The sequence below is a fragment of the Thermobia domestica genome, chromosome 3, assembly GCF_964235325.1.
Source record: "Thermobia domestica chromosome 3, izTheDome1.hap1.1, whole genome shotgun sequence".
NCBI lineage: Eukaryota > Metazoa > Arthropoda > Insecta > Zygentoma > Lepismatidae > Thermobia > Thermobia domestica.
Window position 1 is genome coordinate 351,121,504 of NC_137456.1, and position 21,081 is coordinate 351,142,584.

At 37.1% G+C, this 21,081-nt stretch overlaps 1 protein-coding gene across 2 annotated transcripts in view; it reads left to right on the forward strand.

Annotated features, from left to right (window-relative positions):
• Positions 1-21,081, forward strand: part of MICU3 (Mitochondrial calcium uptake 3) — a 330,518-nt gene that overhangs the window by 255,669 nt on the left and 53,768 nt on the right. The window lies entirely within an intron of this gene.

The window sequence follows — 21,081 nt, forward strand, 5'->3', positions numbered from 1 at the left end:
ATGACATAGCAATCTCACGAGATTCCAATGAGTTACCGAATCTCACGAGATTCGAATGATCCTGACGTATAAATATGTATTGAGACTGTGTAGCTGCGTCTGAGTGCTGAATCCGTTGACAACGGCATTTAAGTCGTGTTTTAAACAAAGTCTGAAGGCTCCATCAAAAGATAAAGTTTTCTTCGTGTGTTACAGCAGAGTGGCTAACAGCACCTTCAAATTTCGTAGATACGAATATATTTGAAATTACAGCACATTTTTGTCGGGGGAGGAGGAGCTGTACGTTCCGGAAGTATAATGTAGGGCGCAGGAGTGTGTTAATCCGGTCTGGGTGAGGCCAGCTTATTGTGGTGCGACTTCTCCAGTTTCTGAATCGGGCCATTTTCCAACAGGAAAATGTTTGTTGATAACTGGCACGTAATATCAGATAATTCATAGGTGTAGACAATATACTACTATTTCCTGGCCCGCACGTTCACCTGATCTCTCTTCGATTGGACACGCGTGTGCGTGTCGCACAATGGCACATATCTGAGATTGACTTCGGCTTCGTGTCGAAACCACGGTTTGCAATATTCCAAGAGGATATTGAACGTATATTCCTCTGTATTTCTCACCGTGTTACAATAGAAACTTAGTATATAGTGAAAAATATGTCCAGAGATCATAGCTATTTATATCCGTTGATACGTGTCATCAAGCGAACAAAATTATATTGTCGAGGGTTCCATAGTTTTCGAAAAAAAAAAGAGCTTCTTTTGTTTTTGTTAACATGGAAACTGATGCTACACGTAATATCTACGCCACCTATTGCGGTGAAGCTGATACTAAAATGTATGTCGGCAAAGATCATAATGTGTCTTGTACCGTAGCTCATGCTTTTCTTCTCCAGCATTGTACTTTAAAAAAGGGAAGTGCATTTTGCTTTCAAGCCTAACACGTTGGGATTTCTTAGAACTTTTCCGAATTTTCCAAGCTTATGCTTGCACTTCTGTATAGTTATATTACATTTAGTGTTAGATTATTATTCCTTGTGTGCAAGGACGCCGGGCACATATGAGCTTTAGGGGGCGGGCCCCCCAGAATCGGCGCCCTCGCTTGTGTGTTGTTTAGAATAATTTAATCGAAATTATCAGAGAAGGGCAGTTTTAACTACAAAATAAATACGCATTATGCATTTAATTTTTTGTAAGTCTTTTCACTTAACTGTTATGAGGTTTTAACATACAGTATTATCCTGGTTTTAAACTTTTCAAAAGACCAGAAGGGAACATACTTGACATATCCTCTAAATGTTCCTTAACTTTTGAGTGCAAAAATGTTGATTGGGAATTCAGGGGACGTACGTAGGGTGAGTTTTGGGGGTCCGGACACCCCCAGAATCACGACTTTGTGTAAATTTAATTTAGTTTTAGGAGAGAGTTTACAAATTTTAATATAATTTATCCTCATATTGAATTCGGATCCCTCGAAATAAATTCGTACATACGTCACTGATTGGGATAATACAAAATGTTGGTTGAATAATTTAATCTGATTTTGCATTGCTACTCATGTACCTCCTCTTCTTCATGCAGTATTTCAGCATGAACTGTTGCCGTTATCAAGGGCGCCCATCAGGGGGCAAGGTTGGGCGCTTACCCCCCTAGAGGAAATTGTACTTCAGAATATCGAAAATCCAATAGAATTTTTACATTAGTTACAGCAGAATTTGAAACTATTTTTGAAACGTCGCTTATACTTAGCCCCCCTTGGAAACCATAACATGGGTGCCCTTGGCCGTTATCATGCCATTTGTAAAGATATTCAACCAGGGACGTACGCAGGAATTTATTTCGGGAGGGATCCAAAGCTTTTCGGGGGGAGTCCAAACACAATTTCAGGTTAATTATATTAAAAATTGTCCCTAAAATTAGACTAAATTTACAAAGAAGATCCGGATTTGTGGGGTCCGGACCCCAGGACCCACCCCCTGCGTACGTCCCTGTATTCAACCACTGAGCAGAGGGTAGGGTTACATAGAAGTAGAAGAATGGAACAGGAAACGATTAAGATTTTCTCGCACTGAATGTAGTAGAAAGAGTAGCGCACCAGGCTTGCCAGCCATATGATAATTTATCGTGGTATACGATGTTTTAAGTATTAATGGTATATACGATAATGTGCAAATAAATTGTAGATGTAGATTAAATAATGAATAAAACACACACATTGAGGTTTTTAACAGTCATTTCCGCTAAAATAAAATCAATAACGATTTGAAAATTGTCAAATGGCAACCCTGTATGCATTCTTTAAATTCAGTTACAAGGGGATGGAAATGTTGTTTTTCGGAGTAGTGTTAATAAAGATTTAAAACGTGATGAGGGCAGTGACACCGATTTGAAGTTCGAAACTGAAGATTAATAGATAAGTTTATTATATATTATTTCTATTAATATTATTAGCAGTAGTAGTAGTAGTAGTATTTTACAATTATCACGTGCATAACGAATATTCGGTAATTTCTTATAATAGTAATTTTAAAGACAGAAATCAATAATTTTTCTGTGAGGTTGGCAGCTCTGTAGCGCACAAATCACGAGCGCCACCACGTATCGCCATAGCGAGAATCAGGAACCTATGGTTCATTTCGTTATCGTGATCGTTTCTGTTATCACTGCAGTTGTGTTATCACCCAATAGCGGTTTTAGCGTGTACACTAAAAAATGAGGTGTCGAAACAACACAAAATGACTACCAGTTTAGCGTGCTACTTATGTGTTAATTCAGCACCAAACACATTGCCTTCCGAGCATATCAGAAATAACAATTACTCCTTACTACCTGAGAGAATTCGCATTGGTATTTATCATTTAATATGAGCAAAGCTTTGCGAAATATAGTTGGCTCGTATGCCATGTAACAAATAATGTTTATATTTTCTGTAATCGATCACAATAATATTGTTGTGAACCTTCTAAATCTCGTCTGACAACAGTTACATAGGCAACAGTCCTGCCATCTTCTGTTCATACGTGCTAATACACAAGAATAACAGATAAAGAAAGTAGATGGAATCATTGCTATCTGTCTAACTGCACAGTAAAAAATGGCTGTGTTAATTCAACTCAATTTTAACACAGGGCAGTGGTTCCAGCGTGACTACCACTATGCGGTGTTAGTTCGTCACAGACCCCGCGGTGTTGGCGTTTAACACAGGGTGTGTGTTACGTCTTTAACACAACCGGTTTTGAACGGTGTTAAATTCGGATCTGTGTTAGCATTTCCGGTGTTGATTAGACACCATGTCAGGGTCGGTAGTGTGGAGAAAAGTGTTGAGTATTACGTGTGGAGGTGTTGCAATAACACGAAGAAAGTAACACAGTGTGTAGTGTGTTAATATTACACCATGTCAAGTATCAATATAACACAGTCCCTATGTTACTTCAACATCATTTCCTTATTATTTCAACACACAATGTGTCATAATTCAACGTCAAAGCCGTGTAAGTAACACCGTTTTGGTGTTAATTCAACACTCCCCGTGTTAAAATTCAAGGTCACACCACCAGATTAACATTGGTGTTAGTTCGACTCCACTTCTGTGTTACTACGACACCTATTTCGGAGTTGAAATAACTCCGTGGGTGGTGTTTATATAACCTTTTTTCTTGTTGAAAAACCATGTAGTGTGCATGCTTCGCTTACCGATGATTCCAATGTTAAAATAAGAATAGTAAACTGCAGAACACCTCATATAGAAATTCTTCATAAAAATTTTTGTCGTCCTCTCCAACATTTATTGTGAAGTATTTCTTGATGGTGCGAAACACAACCTTCACCAATATCTTGTTAAAGAATGATAGGAAACTCTTACCTATATTCTTATAATATGTTTGTTTGCCTCTTAATCGGGATTCTGCTTGTTTTCTGCCACTTTTGAAGCACAGTGCCCGGTGTTAACTGGTGAGCTCTAGTGCAGTGTAGAAGTGATACAGTAATACGATGTTGTTTCTCACTGTTGACATATTTCTTCAGAAACATGTACAACAATTGAAAACACATCGAGCGATTTGCATGTTGAAATTTTGCGTATACCTGGATTTGTTTAAGTATTTCTTTCTATTGTGTTTGTCTGTAGCTTCAATTCATAAGCCTTTATAATTAGATATCCAACATATTTGGCAATCACGCAGAAAACAACACCAAAGATTCTACACTTGTGTTAATTTAATTTAAGATTCTACATTTCAACTACCGGCATTTGACACACAACTTCAAACGGAGAGTGAGTTGTTCTAACCACCTGTTCGTGTTATATTTTAACACAGTCGTGTTAACACATAGGCATGTCTTTGAAATAACACAACGATTTTTTACAGTGTGTTATCAGTTGATTCACAAGTTTACAACAATATTATTGTGACCGATTACAGAAAACATAAAATGTTCTTAGTTACTTGCCACAAATGCGAAATATATTTCGCAAAGGTTTGCTCATACCAAACAATAAAAAACAATGCAAATACTTACAACCAGTAACGAGATATTTCTGATATGTTCTGAAGGCGATGTGCTTGGTGTTGGATTCACACACAAGTAACACGCTAAAGTGGTAGTCATTTTGTGTCGTTTCAACACCTCATTTTTTGCTGTGTAGGCACGGGCCTCCCAAAAATTAAAAAAATATATATATAAACGCTAAGATACAATAAAGAGTAAATATATTTTCCACTATTTATATTAATGGTAGATAATTATTTAACAAATAGCATCAACCACTACTATAAAAGTAATTTCCTACTATCAATCAATCATATGTGTATATGTATCCATAAGCGAGGAAGCGGGTCTGCCCAAAATTAAAATCCTAAAGCCGCCCCTGTAGATATGTGTCTGTTATTAGTCTAGAGGGCAACATGACGTGGCGTAAATAGCAGGAAATTAAATTTTATAAATGTGAAAAATTTGATTTTAATATGTTGTGAGTAGATACAGGGAAACTGAAAGAAAATGTAAAATTCGGGAACATAAAAACCGCGGTAATATTATAGTTTCTTCTGAAATTTGAAGAAGACTTAAAATAGTCGATTAATTATGTTGTCATCTGATGGACATGTTACACATGTGCTGTCTACTGTAACATTTTCTAAAGCACTGTAACCTGTATATATATAATTGTTACCAATGTTCAAACAAAAGAGTTCATTGTTACCAATTTTAAACAAAGGTTTCGTTGTTATCAGTTTTAAACAAAGAATTCGTTGTTACAAATTTTAATGAATGAGTTTCTCTGTATGTTAAAAATCGTACATTTTCTGCAAGACATCCTGCCCCAAGTATTGTTGACTGGTAATTGATGTTGAGCCTCAAAGATAAGTAAATAATGCGGGAAGAAAGAAGATTGGAAAGTGATGCCTACCCACAGAACAAAGCAACGAAGGATTGCATTGCCTAATAAAGGAAGAGATCCATTGTTTAACCCAACCTTTACTAACCTGCTAGGTTTTTCCATTACCCTGTACAGTGAGGTCTGCTGATGTGATTGTATTCGCTCTAACATGCTTCTTTGTCGGAGTTTCTTTGTAATTTAACTGAAAATGTGCTCGTAATCAGTACTTTTTTGTGTGACTGTGTGTCTGATAATAATCACAGCTTGAATGAGAGAGAGTGAAGACTTCTGCATCTTGTGTGTGAGAGGTCTAACTTTAGACTCAGCAGTCGTCGTTGCTCGCAGTGTTTTGTCCATGTCAAAATTCCCGATAACATTCGACACATTTCATTTGTCAATAGTGTTTTCAATGTTTGGTAGATCCGAAGGCGTTATTTCACTATCTCGAATTCTTTCCATTGTTGGTTTCTTGTGAGAAATTGTTGTCATTCAACTTTATCAGGTGTCGGAAAGGTATCACAGAGTTCCAAAGTTTTCTTGAATACATGCTTACTCAAATGTACGTTCTTGGCTTTATTTTTCAAGCGACTGTGCGTTAGTTTCCAGTTTCTGGAAGACAATTTATAGTATCATAGATACTTGTTTCAGCTGTAATAAAGGATGATCCTGAAGTCTTCTTAGCCTCCTGAAAGGTGACCTCTAACCTCATCTGCTCTTTATTGGCATTTCAGTGTTACTAACAGGATTACAACGAATTCCGCGATATTCATGAATAAAACCATTAGATTCTTTAAAATTCCTCCGGAATTCTGATATTGTTGAGAAGGATGCAAAACATTTATAATTAATCACAGTGTATGTGCTTAGTAGATGATAAAGGAAGTACTAATTACTAATGCATTATAAGAGCTTTTCGTAGCTGCAAAGTCTATTAGATTGGTTCGTTTTGACGTCCGGGGAAAACCAGGGTGGATTGATTTAAATCAGTCTGATTTAAATCACGATTTTAATCAAGATTTAAATCACTTGACTTTTTTAATAAAAATCGTTGATTTAAATCAAATTCCGAAATGAATTAATTTAAAGTGAAACTAAGTAAAATCCCGTTTCTCTTCCGTTATTTCGATTATGGAAGATGATAATCATAATACAATGAGACTCAAATGTATGTAAGCACAGTATGAAAACGATCAGGGAAAATCCCGTTTGAACGGGTTACGGGTGAACCTTGCTTTCTTCTCTTTGAAACATAGGGTTTTGAAATTTCTATTCCAACGGGGAAATCACCATGGACATTTAAGATGAAAACTCTTTTGTGTCCACGTCTATTTGTTTGTTTCCAGATAATATGGGCGTATTTAGAGGGGTCCAATCCCCTCTCCTAAACAACAACAACAACAACAAAACAAAAAAAATTAAAATTTTGGGCGAAATTTATGTACTAACTACATAGAAGTTCCTCGGGATAGTAATACGACAAATTTTGGATGCGTTAAAATATCGAATAATACTTTTGATAAAGTTGATACTTGACCCCATTTCAGAACATGCCCCGATCTGATCGCAGAAAATTTGCCGCGCCTGTGCAGGAAAAATTCTCAGAGGAAATAAAATAGCCAACAGAAAAGTATAAAAACGTGCCTGCTATGTATAGATGTCTTAAATGCATGGACAACTCGCATTTGAACTGTTTTCACGTCACATAAAGCATATTTTTAACAATCACAAGTGTTTCTTCTGCTGGAACTGATCTTGATTTTTTTTTTTTTTTTTTTTTTTTTGGAATTCCTGCAGAAAATTTTTGACTTATAAAAGCTCATCGCATAAAGACAAAGAATGTTCTGCCATCGGCTAATGTATAGGATCAGAAAACGATATTCAGGAAGTAATTAAATATCGACTAAAAGCAGGGAATTCGTGTTATTATTCAGTTCAAAATATCTTATCGTCGCGAATTGTGTCGAGGAATTTGAAGCTTTAAAATATATAAAACGATAATTATGCCTGTTGTGCTGTATGGTTGTGAAACATGGTCGCTTACGCTGAGGGAAGAACGCAGACTGAAAGTATTTGAAAATAAAATTCTGAAACGAATATTCGGAACCCAAAGGATCAGAAATGAGGAATGGCGAAAACTTCATGATGAAGAACTGCATAATTTATACCATTCACCAAACATTGTTAGGGTCATCAAATCTTGGAGGCTCAGGTGGGCAGGACATGTAGCGAGAATGGAAGAAAGTAGGACCCCTTTCAAAGTTTTAACTGGAAGTCCAATCGGAAAACGACCATTAGGAAGACCTAATCCTGTTTTCGACTAAAGTATGATCAACCTAAACAAATGGACAAATGACAGAGATGATCCAATTCTACAGACTTTGAGCGTGTATTGTAATGTATGGTAGAGACGGTGCGTAAATTTCTTTTCCCCCACCTTTTATTAACAAAAGTTCTATACAAGTTCCTTGTACTCTGTGCTACAAATAAGTAGGCATTTATAAATAATAGTCCTTTTTCTGTAGCAGCACGGAGGTCTTTCAGGTTGACGGTTAGGAATCTCCTGCCCGTAGCAACGCGGGGGCGGGATGGTGTCACCTGCCCATTGCAGCGCAGAGATAAGATAGGAGCCCTTTATCCAGAGCAGCGCATAGGTAAGATTAGCGTGTCTCTCCTACCCAGAGCAGCGTGAAGAGAAAGGTAGAAGTGATCAGCTGCACTGTTGCCAACTCGCCAGTGTGAAATGTCGCTATTTTAGTACTCTAAAGTCGCTAGAAGTCGCTAAACGCCTCCTGCCAAGTCGCTAGAAAAGTCGCTATATAATTTTACAAAGGAATTAAAATAATTTAAATATTTTTCATATACAATGGAAGACTCGAGTATTTCTTCTTTTAAAAAAATGGCCATCTTAACAAAAATACTGCACCATGCGCTTTGAAGAATACAAAATTAATAAATATAGCAATGAAAGTTTGCAAATACTTAAAATTTTGGATCACTTTTCCCTATTCCCTCTTATTGAGTACGATTATCTTTTTTTTTGGGGGGGGGGGAATTCATGTTGCTTTCGTATTGGAACACTTGACCGAACTCACCCCACGAAATTTCTGTATAATTTATATTAAGAACAACCACAGTTCAATTAATACATAAATCACACGCACTACACTGAACCAGAAAAGTACAATGTTCTCCAGCGTCACTGTCACTGTACGCACTGTGCAATGCAAGAGGTTAACTGCCATTACGCAACTAGTTAGATACGGAAATTCCCGGATTTCCGAACCGCGGTGAAGAAGGGCATAATGCTTATAGCAGCGATGAAGTAGTCGCTCATAGCAGTAGTGCAACCGAGTGTGTAAAAGTAATTATTAGTATCACAAACTGCAAAATTTTGGATACTTTAATATAAATATAGAACAAAATATTTGAATTCCTAAATGTCGCTAGATCTGTCGCTAGGCGCTAAATAAAAATTTTTGTCGTCAGACACTTTCAAAACTCGTTAGTTCTAGCGACAAAGTCGCTAAATTGGCAACACTGATCAGCTGGAACTGATGTCTTCGTGCTCTTTTATATCCGAATTTGGAGACAGAGCTTGTGGAGGGGTTAAGGGGTCTCTTCGTGGCTTTCCGTGCGCTCTTCGTATTTCTTCGTAGACGGCGTCAATCGTCTGCTTGATGATCCTCTTGGAGAAGCGCATGTTTTGTTTACAAATATGAAAGAATATTGCAGTATTGAAGTACTCTTAGATTATCTTAAAACTAGTATGGAACTTGGTTTTCTTAAATGTTAGGCTGATGTCTTGAAGACCTCACAAATTTATATGACTCATTAGATTCATAAATCTCCTTGATTACTAACATCTGTAATTTATAAAGGGTTTCAAGATTTAGAATTCAAAACTTGTGATAAATTTTGATAATACTCATCAAATTTCTTATATCAATCAGGTCTCATTAATGTAGTATGGTTAAACTAGGGACTGTATCCAAGAAACCAGAAATGTATTTAAGTAAATGAATGCAGTGTATGTTGTATCATGACAATTGTCCAGAAACAGTACCAAGGAATTTTCAGACCAGGTACTATATAGGTTACAATTTGATATTAAAAGCGTGAAGTTCTGTTAATACAAAACAACATTAAACAATGGACATGTTTGATCGTTTACAAAATCTCACCATTGACATTGGAAGAAATTGTCAAGAGAGTGGGAAAAGTGTATAACCAAACTCCTTCCTCTTTGTTCGAACTTCGTATTCTATAGCTTCATGCTTTCAAGATGCCGTACCTAATCTAAAAGTTTCTTTGAGAAATTTTTTGGGAATTATCTGATGATGTAGCAGCACAAACTGCACTTTTTTTTTCGGATTTGAGCATGTGTGATTTCTTGGATGCAGCTGTTCGTTTACCATCAATAGTACCTGAAGCAAAAGGAACTTGGTGAGTTTTTCAACAATTTGCCGTAAGTTTCACTTCTGTATCTTAAAAAATTCTGAAGAATTTCAAATGTTCGTAATCATCAGGATGTTTGTGTATCCTAATTTGCGTGATTTACTTTTGCCGCAAATCGCGAATTTAGAATTTTCAATAGGGAATTCAATAATAGGGAAAATATAATAGATTCTGAATTTACTTTCAGGACATTATATTTCAATGGGTAAAGCTGTTGCTTTTTTCTTAAAAAAAAAAAAAAAAAATACTGTGTATATTTCTCTTGTGTTTTATGTTGCTGGCAACTGTTATTCCTTACAGGTTTGTTTATTTTAGTTACAGATATTTGAACGTATTTGCAACATTGTTGGAATTCCTTTCGTTTTTAACACAACTAACAGATGCATTGTGCTTTTTCCTTCTTAATTACTGGCAGCATACGTAGTGGGTTAGTTGCAGAATTCTATGAACACTTGGTTTGGTTGCTTTTGTATGTAGAATAGATTTATTACATAAAATGCATGCTGATGTATAGAGTTGTTCAGCTATCCATTCACAAGTAACTGAGTCCTGAATCTAAATGAGTAAGCAAGATATACTGTACACTATTGTGTAAGGTTTCGAATGTTGTTATTAGTATTTCTGTACAAGTTAGATTTGACGGCTATTACAGTGTCGGAGTCTCACCTGGCAGTGCGCGGCAGCCGAAGTGACGGTTTGGCTTTGAGCACTATCCTCCAGTGATAACACAGGTCACGACTTTTGTCCGGGTCTGGTTGTCGCATCTCAGACCTGCTTTGACCTGATGACCCGGAAGCGGCTGGAATAACTCTCCAGCATTACTGCAAATGCGGAATTTTATAATGAATTAATAATTTTCACTACTCGAGCTCGAACTTTTACATTTTCACCACTCGAGCCGGTGTTGTGTTTCTTAATAAAGGAACAATGTCTTACTTATTTCAGATATGATTCTTATGTTAATTAAGTTAACATAATACTGCTTAGACTCAGCGATATCTCGTACATTCTGTACAAATATTACAGAGGCTCGCTCTAGTAACTTTTAACTAGCCCTCGCAAGAAAAACATGTAACTTTTCATTTATGTTATTCTCACGCGTTTGTACTCTAATAGACCTTGTAGTTACCTTTCTGTGCAATGCTTTGATGCACACGACACAAAAATAGAGATAGAAAATTATAGCTTTAGTGAGAAGAGAGACAGAGGAGAGGGTCGTGTTTGTTAGAGACTCATAGATACTCTTCATGTATAGTCGTATCACATTGTTTCGTCGTTTCCAGATCACAAATCTGTCTAGTCACCTAGTCTTGAGCTTCGTTCCTTACTACTGCTCTCACGTCGCCCAATCTATTTACAGTGACGTTGCCAAATTACGATGTAGGAGTCCGATTTCCGAAAGCCTCGTCAATATGTCACAATATTTTTCTGCTGAAAATTCGCACCATATGTTTGTTATGAGTGCGTTGCACGTTAATTGATTCACGACAAACATCAATTCGGCTGCCGCGTAACGTAACTTACTGTGTATTTAATATTTTAATAACTCCCGTATTAAATTGAGTATGCATTTAAGCAGGGGCTTCATTTAGTAGACAGGAGGGGGCTGTTGTTCCCCCCTCCGAGAGTTTGAGGAGGAATACGTATACTTTAATCGATTGTCTACCAATATACTAGTACAAAACGTGAAACTCTTATGTCGGTGGTGCTCTTTCCCCCCCTCAAGTGAAGTCTGAAATCACGCCCCTGCTTTTAAGGAATGGAAGCTCGGAAACTATTAACTTATCTTATTTTTTGGTTTTATTGATCAGTCTACTCAAAATACCCTGCTCACCAATTTTCTTACGGCAATGCTGGGCATAAAAGCCTACATGAGAGTGAAGAGCAATATCCCTTCTAGTTCATCCCACAAAAAAATCTAATTCAAGAACGTAAGTTGTAACCGAGTCAATACCTTTTTTATCTAGACACCTGTTCTATTTTCACCCGTTCAATAGAAGTAGTGTACGAAAGATCATAAAGTATTAAACTAATTTAGGTTAGATTTAATGTCATAGTATTGCCTCACAAGGAAGTAGAGTCTACTTTATCAATACGAGAGATCATGCCGCATAATTCAGATTTATGATTCAGTTACTTGTTATCAAACAAGGAATATTTTATTCTTAAGATAATACTATTTTTTATTTGCAGTTATAAGTAAATTTAATTTCAGTTTTCCGTTGTACATGTAAGTTTAGATTGATGATAGTTTGTTTTAAATTCTTCTTAATTTTCTACCATTTATGAATTTTTCTTTTAAATGTTATTTTTCCTCTCTAAACTATGTTTCATTTATTAGTAGTTTGTCTTTTTGTTGTCAATAGACATTGTATACACTAGTACAGTCATTTCCAACTGCATGTGCTGTTGCGTCACAGTTTTGTTTATCTAGTTCTCAGTGGCACGGAAGAGACACATAAGGAGCAGACAAGCAAGTAAACTTCTTGTAGAAGTGGTGTTGGCAGGCAACGAGAATAATTCAGGCTTACTGTTACTCAGTCGCCATACAGATCAAGGATGTTATAAAATAGAGGATCTGCCTATATGTATCTTCTAGGGATGGCCAGAACCGGTTCCATCAGGAACTGGTTTTCGGGTGTGAACGGATCCGGTTCTAGAAGATCCGGAACCGGTTTTTCGGATCCAGGTCTGGAACCGGTTCTGAAAACCAGATCTCCAAGAACCGGTTCCGCTGAACTGAAACTTTGTGACCATCCCTACGCTAAACCCGAGCTGCTGGCAGGCTGTGAACAGTGTGCTAGATGAAATGGTGGAAGCGACAGGCAGGCGCCCAGGTGGCGGCAGCTTGTCTCATTTGGCTAAATAAAGTGGGTAACTGGCCAACTTATTTGGCTAAACACCCACTGGTGGACCAATTTTTTTTTCTGGGGGCACAAGCGGGTCTGGGCGGGGAGAGCACAAGCGCATGGTCCTTTTTGCAGTGTTTTGAAGGTGAACTTTGTGCCTCCTTTACGGGTCTTTGGGGGCTTTCAAATCCAGGTCTGGAACCGGTTTCTAAGATCCGGTTCTGGAACCGGGTTTTCAGATCCAGGTCTGGAACCGATTTCTAAGATCCGGTTCTGGAATCGGGTTTTCGGATCAAAATCTGGAACCGGTTCCTAAGATCCGGTTCTGAAACCGGGTTTTCGAATCCAGGTCCGGAACCGGTTTCAGAACCGGTTCTGAAAACCGGATATCCGTGAACCAGTTCTCGTGGAACCGGTTCCGCCGGAACTGGAGCTTTGTGGCCATCCCTAGTATCTTCACCCTATTAACTCAATGAAACCAAAAAACAACCGAGCATCGGCACGTCTACTCTCGTTGATTAGCTGCTCTCGTTTCCGCCATAAATGTTAGCTCAAAACATTGCGATCTTATTGGGCGGAGCGGGCAGAGTAGGGATGGCGAAACTGTGATGTTTGGCTTCACGATTTTATTCTATAGGCATATCCTCTATTTCATAGCATCCTTGATTCAGATATACTTCTCGTCAAAAGCGTGTCTAGTCGTAGCTGTCAACACTGCCGTACTATTGTACCCTATCCCTCTTCGATTCGTCTCCTGTGACCTTGTTATTTCTCCAATCAAGCGCTCTGATTGGCGTACACCAGTCAATTGGAATGACTGCTCTAGTTTCTTTAAGATTTATTACAGAGATAAGCATATATTTTCTTTAACTGCATTTACACTTTAATTAATTTTAGTTTCCTTAGTCAAATAAATACTATTATTTTAGCATATCCAGTGCTTGAAAAGGAAGAGAAGCATTCTTAATGTAAGGTACGACTTACTACATAACATTTTATACTAGTGCTGTTAAAGGTTATTCGAATAATTGCTGGAAAAATCCATTATTCCAATTTTGGAAGAAATCCAGTATTCGAATAATGAATTTTGTTCTAATTTTGGAAGAATTCTGTGTTCGAGTAATGAATTTTATGTGAACTTTGGAAGAATTCTGTATTCAAATATGGAGTTTTATTCGAATTTTCGAAGAATCCAGTATTGGAATGATGAATTTTATTTGAATTTTCGAAGAATCCATTATTCAGATTCTAATAGCTCTATTATTTAAAACATAATGTGCCTTTCCCAACCGGCGTGTCACGGCACATTAACGTGTCGCGAAATTTTAGAATTTAAAACTAAATTAATGTGATCCATAAGGCTGATAGGTCTAAACTTTATGCAGCATTTAATTTTTATCGTGAAGTGTTTTAATAAAAAGTTAGAGTAAATTTTGAGACAGACTGTACCAGAGAACGACAGCATGAATACTCAGTTCTAGTTGCCGATATTTAGATAATAGGCCCTACTATATAGAAACTTATAATCTTATACTGAGTTAATTTATATTATTATTATAATTTATGTATTCTTAGAGTATTATAATTTATGGGCTATTATAATGAGTATCTCTTGATGTCGTGACCGTTCCATGAAATGTATCGACAGACAAAAAGGTTTAGGAACTTCTGCTTTAAAGAGTCGAAAATGAAATGAAATGACATTGTTCTGTTTAGCGTCCCACGCTTATGCCTGTTAGGCTAAAGGAGGCGGATGATTAAGGTAAATGAATGGCGCTGGAATAATTGGTGGCATGAAATGCGGAGGAAACTGAAGCACCTAGAAAAAATCCACGGACACGATGTTGTCCACCACAGACTTGCTTGACTGGGTATCGAAGCAGGAACTCCATGCACCAGAGGTAAGCGCTATAGCACTGAGCCACCATGCACCCCCCCCCCTTTAAAGAGTCGAGAATCAAATTTAGAATGGTAGCGGTGCTAATACTAGCGAAGATATGTTTTAACCCTTCGAATTCAGATACCGAATAGTCTTGGAATCCATTCCCTACACTAGAGTTTCCCTACACTTTCAGTACAGTTGTACATAATATAAAACATATCTCATCATGTAGTCTATTTCTAAACCAAGGATAGTTTATGACTGAATATTTGAATATGTAGAGACGAGCATCCAACTCAACAAATACGAGTCCTATTTTATAAACACAGTAAACGATTCGTAGTTTAAAAGAAGAGAGGAGCCATGCTTTCTACTGTTGCGTACCGCATGGCACACGATTAGCATTTTGATGAGGTTCTCGTTATAAAGCGTGATTTTATGGCGAACATAAAAGCACTTGACACTTGTATGCTCAATGCCTTCAGATTATCTCCTCCTTTGATAGTGGACTTTTACCTCAATGACGATGGCTCAAGAATGTTCACACGCGGTTTCATGGCTTTGTGATGCACTTCAATAAATACACACAAACCAAACATTTCCATGAACAGTTTTACAGTATTTCCAACTCATTCACTTAAATACACTTTTAAAGAAGCTTTGGTCCAATCCTCTCTTTAAATCGTTGAGACAGAGATGCGCACGGGCGTGTAAGGTTTAGAGAACAGTGTTTGTTGAAATTGCGCAAATTGTTATTAATATTCTGCACCAATATAGTTAATCAGTACCATATGTTGGAAGTTGCAGTTTGTTGTAATTATAAGGGAAGATAATTTATCGATCAGTTGTATGTATCCCTCAGAAAAATGGAAGTTTTCTACTCATCTCTCAGTGTTCATTTTAAGAAATAGTTCTGCTATTGTAGAGGACTCGGCGCAATAGCTGCTTCATAGTTAACTCACCCAATTAGGTGAAAAATAAGAAATAAAGACGTGATTAATTGCCTTTGTATTCTCATAATGTAAGTTTCTTGTGGCTAAACCAGAGAATCCTCTGGTCTAAATTCATTAATCACATGTGATTAACTTAGTTAAGTACTAAGTACTAATCAGAGATTCTGAATACTTCTGATAACCATGCGTTAGTCAAACCCTTAGTATGGCACTAATCGCGTCAAAATGACTCTGCATGAGGCCCTACACATTTTAAGTTTCAAGAAAATAATGATATATTTGTTTGCACAGATTCACACCTATCAATAAACCAATTAAGAGTATGTGCAACCTTCAATGCCACTTCGTGCCCAAGAGGCCTAATCAATGCGAAACTAAAATATCGCTAATTTTACAGTAATTAGCCAATGTGATATCTTCAAATAGATAAAAAGATGACCGAAATATGGAACAAGGGCACCGTAGACAATATTATTTTGCATAAGGTACCGTTATCACGAGTCACCTAGTAGCTTTCTGTTTGCAGCCATGTAGAAACGCGAAAATAAATTCCGATTTTATAAATGGCTGGAAATCGAAAGCAATAGTGAGTCGTGATAATAGTATCTCATGTAAAATAATATAGTCTAGCGAGCTGTTGTTCCAGTTTCCGATTATCTTTAATCTATTTAAAGATATCAGGTAATTATTGTAAGTTAGTGGTTTTTTAATTTCGCTGTGATGGGGCCTCTTAATGTGTGATTTAGTTGAAAGCGACTTCAGTTGGTGTCACTAGATAATCTGGTGTCATGAAAGTATTCCTGTGAACTCTGGAGATCATTATGTGGCTACTTCCTTCTTTTCTTTCTTCTTCTTCTTATTTTTGTTTATCTGGTTCCATCGAGTGCCAGTGACAGGTGACAATTACCTGAGTCCTTACATCAATAAACCAGGATTACACGTTTAATGTGTTGGCCACTGCTGGTCACTCGCTGTAGGGGGCCTCGAGAGTTGATGGGAGAAAATGGTGGCTGACGAAAAAAACACGTGTCTTGCTACCAGCGATGAAGGCCATCAAAAAATTATTCCTCCTTCTTCTTCTTTTTCCTCTCCATTCGTTTGTTGATTGAAGCCTTGTTTCCACTCCTTCTTTACGCCTTTTGTTTTATTTCTTTCTTTTTGTTAACGATGATGAATGGCCAGAGAGGAGTTGAACGCCAAATATTTACCCTGCAGTTCGGTTATTTTTATATTTATGGCTTTTAAGTATCAAGACAAAGATTTTCCCGCCAATACGTTTCTGTTTCAATTTGAAAGATGGTTTAAATTATGTAACCTTTACAAAGCGAACGTTGGACATGAACTCGACTTGCGAAATGAATCAAGTTTACATTCTGCATAGAATAATGGATTTTCGTAGTTAGGCATTGTATTCAAAATGTTTATTTTTGTTTAACTTGTTACTACAAGACAATCTTAGCTCTTTAGTTTATTTTTGCTCTACGCTATGTAGCCTAAAAGTGCCCATCCTCCGAACCATTAGATACCCCTCCTCCCAATCGCAGAGAATATCTGATTGTTAACTTATTGAATGGCTGTGGTCTGCAACTTCTCCTTCGCAGATGTACAAATGTGTTCTTCATTGTTTTTATGTAAATTGCTCACATTTACACCTTACTGATTTAAATGTTTCTGGCCCGACCATGGAAGCTTGTGGTGGACAGCACCGTGTCCGTGTATTTTCGGGTAATTTCATGTTCCCTTTCACATTCTCAACAGGGCCAGCCTATGGTAATTTTCCGCACCATCCAATATTATTATTTACCACCTTCCCTTCCTTAGAAAGCTATGATTTTAATTACGTTACCCCATCATAATTATAGTAGCATTAATGAAAACATAAGATGCATTGAATGATAATGATCATCATAGGTATTATAACATTATTGACAGGTCACTTGCTGCAACAGAGAAGCTTCCATGCTCTACGGTCTTCCGCTAACCTCTTGGTCGCCACGTACGATTTTTCTGTTTTGATATCGTCCATTAATTGTAGTCTCTCTCTCTCTCTCTTTCCTGCCACCATACCCCGTAGCAGATTCCTCATGATACAGTTCTTCTTAGCAATGTCCCAATCAGTTTTTCTTCCTCTTTTTAATAAGATCTAAAATTGTTCTTTTCACCCCACCATTTCTTAACACCTCTCTCTATTCTAATTTCCCCATTCTTCTCCACACCCACATCTCGAAAGCTTCCAGTCGTTTTTAATCATTTTTGCGTAATGTTCATGTTCCTGCCCCATACAGTGCAATACTCCACACGAAGCATTTTATGAGTTTTTCGTAACTCTTTATTCAAAACACAAAATAGTCTTTTCTTCCTCCTAAAGGCTTCTTTCGCCATTCCTATCCTTGCTTTTATTTCACGTTCATACTTCATATAATCACTAATAATACTATTCAGGTATCGAAAACTAGTCACCTTGTTCTATTTTCTCCCCTTCTACTTCTATATTTGAAACGCATCACATCGTTCCAATCACCATGGCTTTTGTCTTTCTAACATTAATTTTCATCCCGTATTCTTCACAGCCCTTCCTCAAGTTTGCTAACATATTACTGATTTTCTTTTCAGATTCCGCAACAAGCGTCATATCATCTGCAAACCATATACACCTAATCATTCTACCTCCTATTGAAATGCCATCTTCATTTTGTAGGCTCCTTTTTCACTATCTTTTCTAGATAGATAGATCTTCATGCTCTCTTCTGTATCAACCTGTTTCCACGTCGTCCTTTTTCCCATTTCTGCAACATCTGTTTTACTGTTATCCGAATGTTCCTTTTCCATATTTGAACAATTAAACGAATGATTAGTCGTTGTCTGAGACCAAGCGTTGTTCGAATAATTGTTCGAAAAAATAATTATTCCAATTTTGGAAGAATCTATTATTCGAATTTTTGGAAGAATCCATTGTTCCAATAATCAGTTTTATTCACATTTTAAAATAATTCAATATTCAGATAATTCTACTGCAGCTGCCTGCTGAATGTAAAGTTCAATATGCTCCCACCGTCCCACCCACCTATCCTTTCCTCATTTGAGTATTTTTCTTCGAATTTTTCAACGGAAAGATTTCTTACTTCCTAGTTTTTCAAATTTTCAGTATTCAACATCTTGTTGCCTATTTTTCTTTTGCCTACGTTTTTCAGTTAAATATCCACTTTGGCCAGCACAAAGTTATGATCTGAGAAAATGTCAGCCTTGGGAAGGGTCTTCGAATTTTTCAGGCTATTCCGATACCTGTCTTGAATCATAACATAGTGTATTTGGTATCTTCGGCCGTCTATTGAAGATTTCCAGATATATCTTCTTCTCTTGTGCCTATTGAAGCACGTGTTTCCAATTACTAGTGAATTCTGTCTACAAAAATTGACCAGTCCCTCTCCCCTTTCGTTTTTTCCACCTAAACCATATTTGCTTTACGATACTACCTTCATGTTTTTCTTCCACAACTGCATTGAAATCTCCCATTACAATTACGCATGCACTCCTCTTCTCCCTATATATAATTGCTTCTATTTTCTCATATTTTTCCTCTACTTCTGCAGTTGTACGCAGTCGTCGGTGCGTATGTCTCTATCACTACTATCTCGGATGCAGCAAGAGAATCAAGACCATTTCCTGTAAGTTTCTCTTTCCTATCCATCAAGAGAGTCAAAAACATAAATTCCTTTTCGGATCTAACAAAAGAAGCAAGAACATTTCCTGTGAACTTCTTATGGAACCTACAAGGAAGTCAAGAAATGACTGAGAAAGAGTCACATCGTAGCAATTTCTGAATTTGAAATTAGCTGCTTGTGTTGAATCTCCTGGAGTTGAAATTGGGGAAGTTGTTTCCACATTCTCATTAAGTCTTCTATAATGCAATTGTTCCTTTGTACCTGATGAAGTGCAATAGTTAACAGGTTTTAGAAAATGCAACACATCTTCAGCTTTTCGCTTTACTTCCAGATTGGAGACATTTTCTTCTATGTAGCTGAAACAGTTACTGGTCAGTCTTCTTCGCATAGTTTCACAATTGTTGACCAACTGTTAGCATGCTTCTCCAAACAATCTACAAAGCTATTCAACTGTGCTTCTATTAGAAGAGCAAGTTTTGGTTTTCCAACGTGTCCATCCATATACCGCACTCGGAAAATGATGATACTTGAAATATTTAACAATAGTGTATATTATATGATCCTGTATATTAGGAGACAATGGCTGCATATAGTTAGTAGATAAGTTTAGTACATGGGCTGAAGAATCGTAAGTAACAATATCTGTCTTATCTGCCTGTTCTACAAGCATTTTCATAACATTGGATGTATTATACAAAAGTTAAAAGGTAGAAAATAATAATAATAAAAGTCTATTTTTAAAATAAGATTATTTAAACCATGGTTTCAACCAAGGTGATTTATATCACTCAACCCTGCTTATAGTGATTCTAAGTTTTCTCTATGACCATAAGGAATCTCCTAATCTTGCACAGGCCCGTATTCACGAGGGGCCTCACCCCGTCAATTTTTACTGCAAACGAGCTATTATGTGGTTGAATCCCCCCCCCCCCTAAATTTTTGGGCTGGCTACGGGTGTGACCTTGCATAGTATTTTTCCTTGTATCGGGATCCTGCCGCCAGGCCAGGCACATAGTTTTAAGCTTTTTTTTTTTTTTTTTTTGACAGTATAATGTCTGTGGGCCATCATGTCCATTTGTTCCCCATACTCGAAACAATTTACTTCGAGCGGTAAGAACTAATCATACTTTCTTACTAGAATATTTCAAAGTATAGAGTCTCTCTATTCCAGGGGTGCAAATAGCTACTCGCCCGGGGCGAGTAGTTCTTGGGTGAGGGCGAGTATTTAATATCATACCAAAGATAAGTAAATGATTTCTATTGTGAGTTATGGGCCAGTAGCTTTTTTCTTGGGCGAGTAAAATGTTGTTGCTTATTTGTATCCCTGCTCTATTCATTATATGTCAACTTCCTCAAACTCTTTCGTCAGGTAAATGCGATACACAGCGAAAATAAAGTAGAAGAATGCAAAAATGATTTGCACTTTGGTTGACGTGTAACTAATTTTTTGGCGGAAAGCTGTGTTATCACATCAAAAGTTTCTCATATTCATACGCTCTGTGCGAGAACTTCTTTTATAAAAAATATATACCTTGTAACACAGATCCGGTTACGTTACAAAGAGGTACTTATACAGGTATAGGATTGCGTCAGAGCGTGTAAAAGGGCGAGGGTTAATATGTAACCCCATTTGTCTCTTGGTATTAAGACGCACTTTCCGTTGAATCATCTCGTTACGATGGAGTTCTTAAGAACATTTTTTACAAGACAAAATAAAAAAAAAAGATTTTTCTCTTTATCCATGTGTTGACAATCGGAGTAGAAAGCCACAGAATTAACCGGTTAAATATGAAGATTGGCAGAGAGAAATATGGGGAGAGGTTGCATCATTTATAAAGTAAATATATATCACAGTAATTGACTCCTGGATCCATACCAAGAATTAACAGGAAGAGTTTCACCTTCAG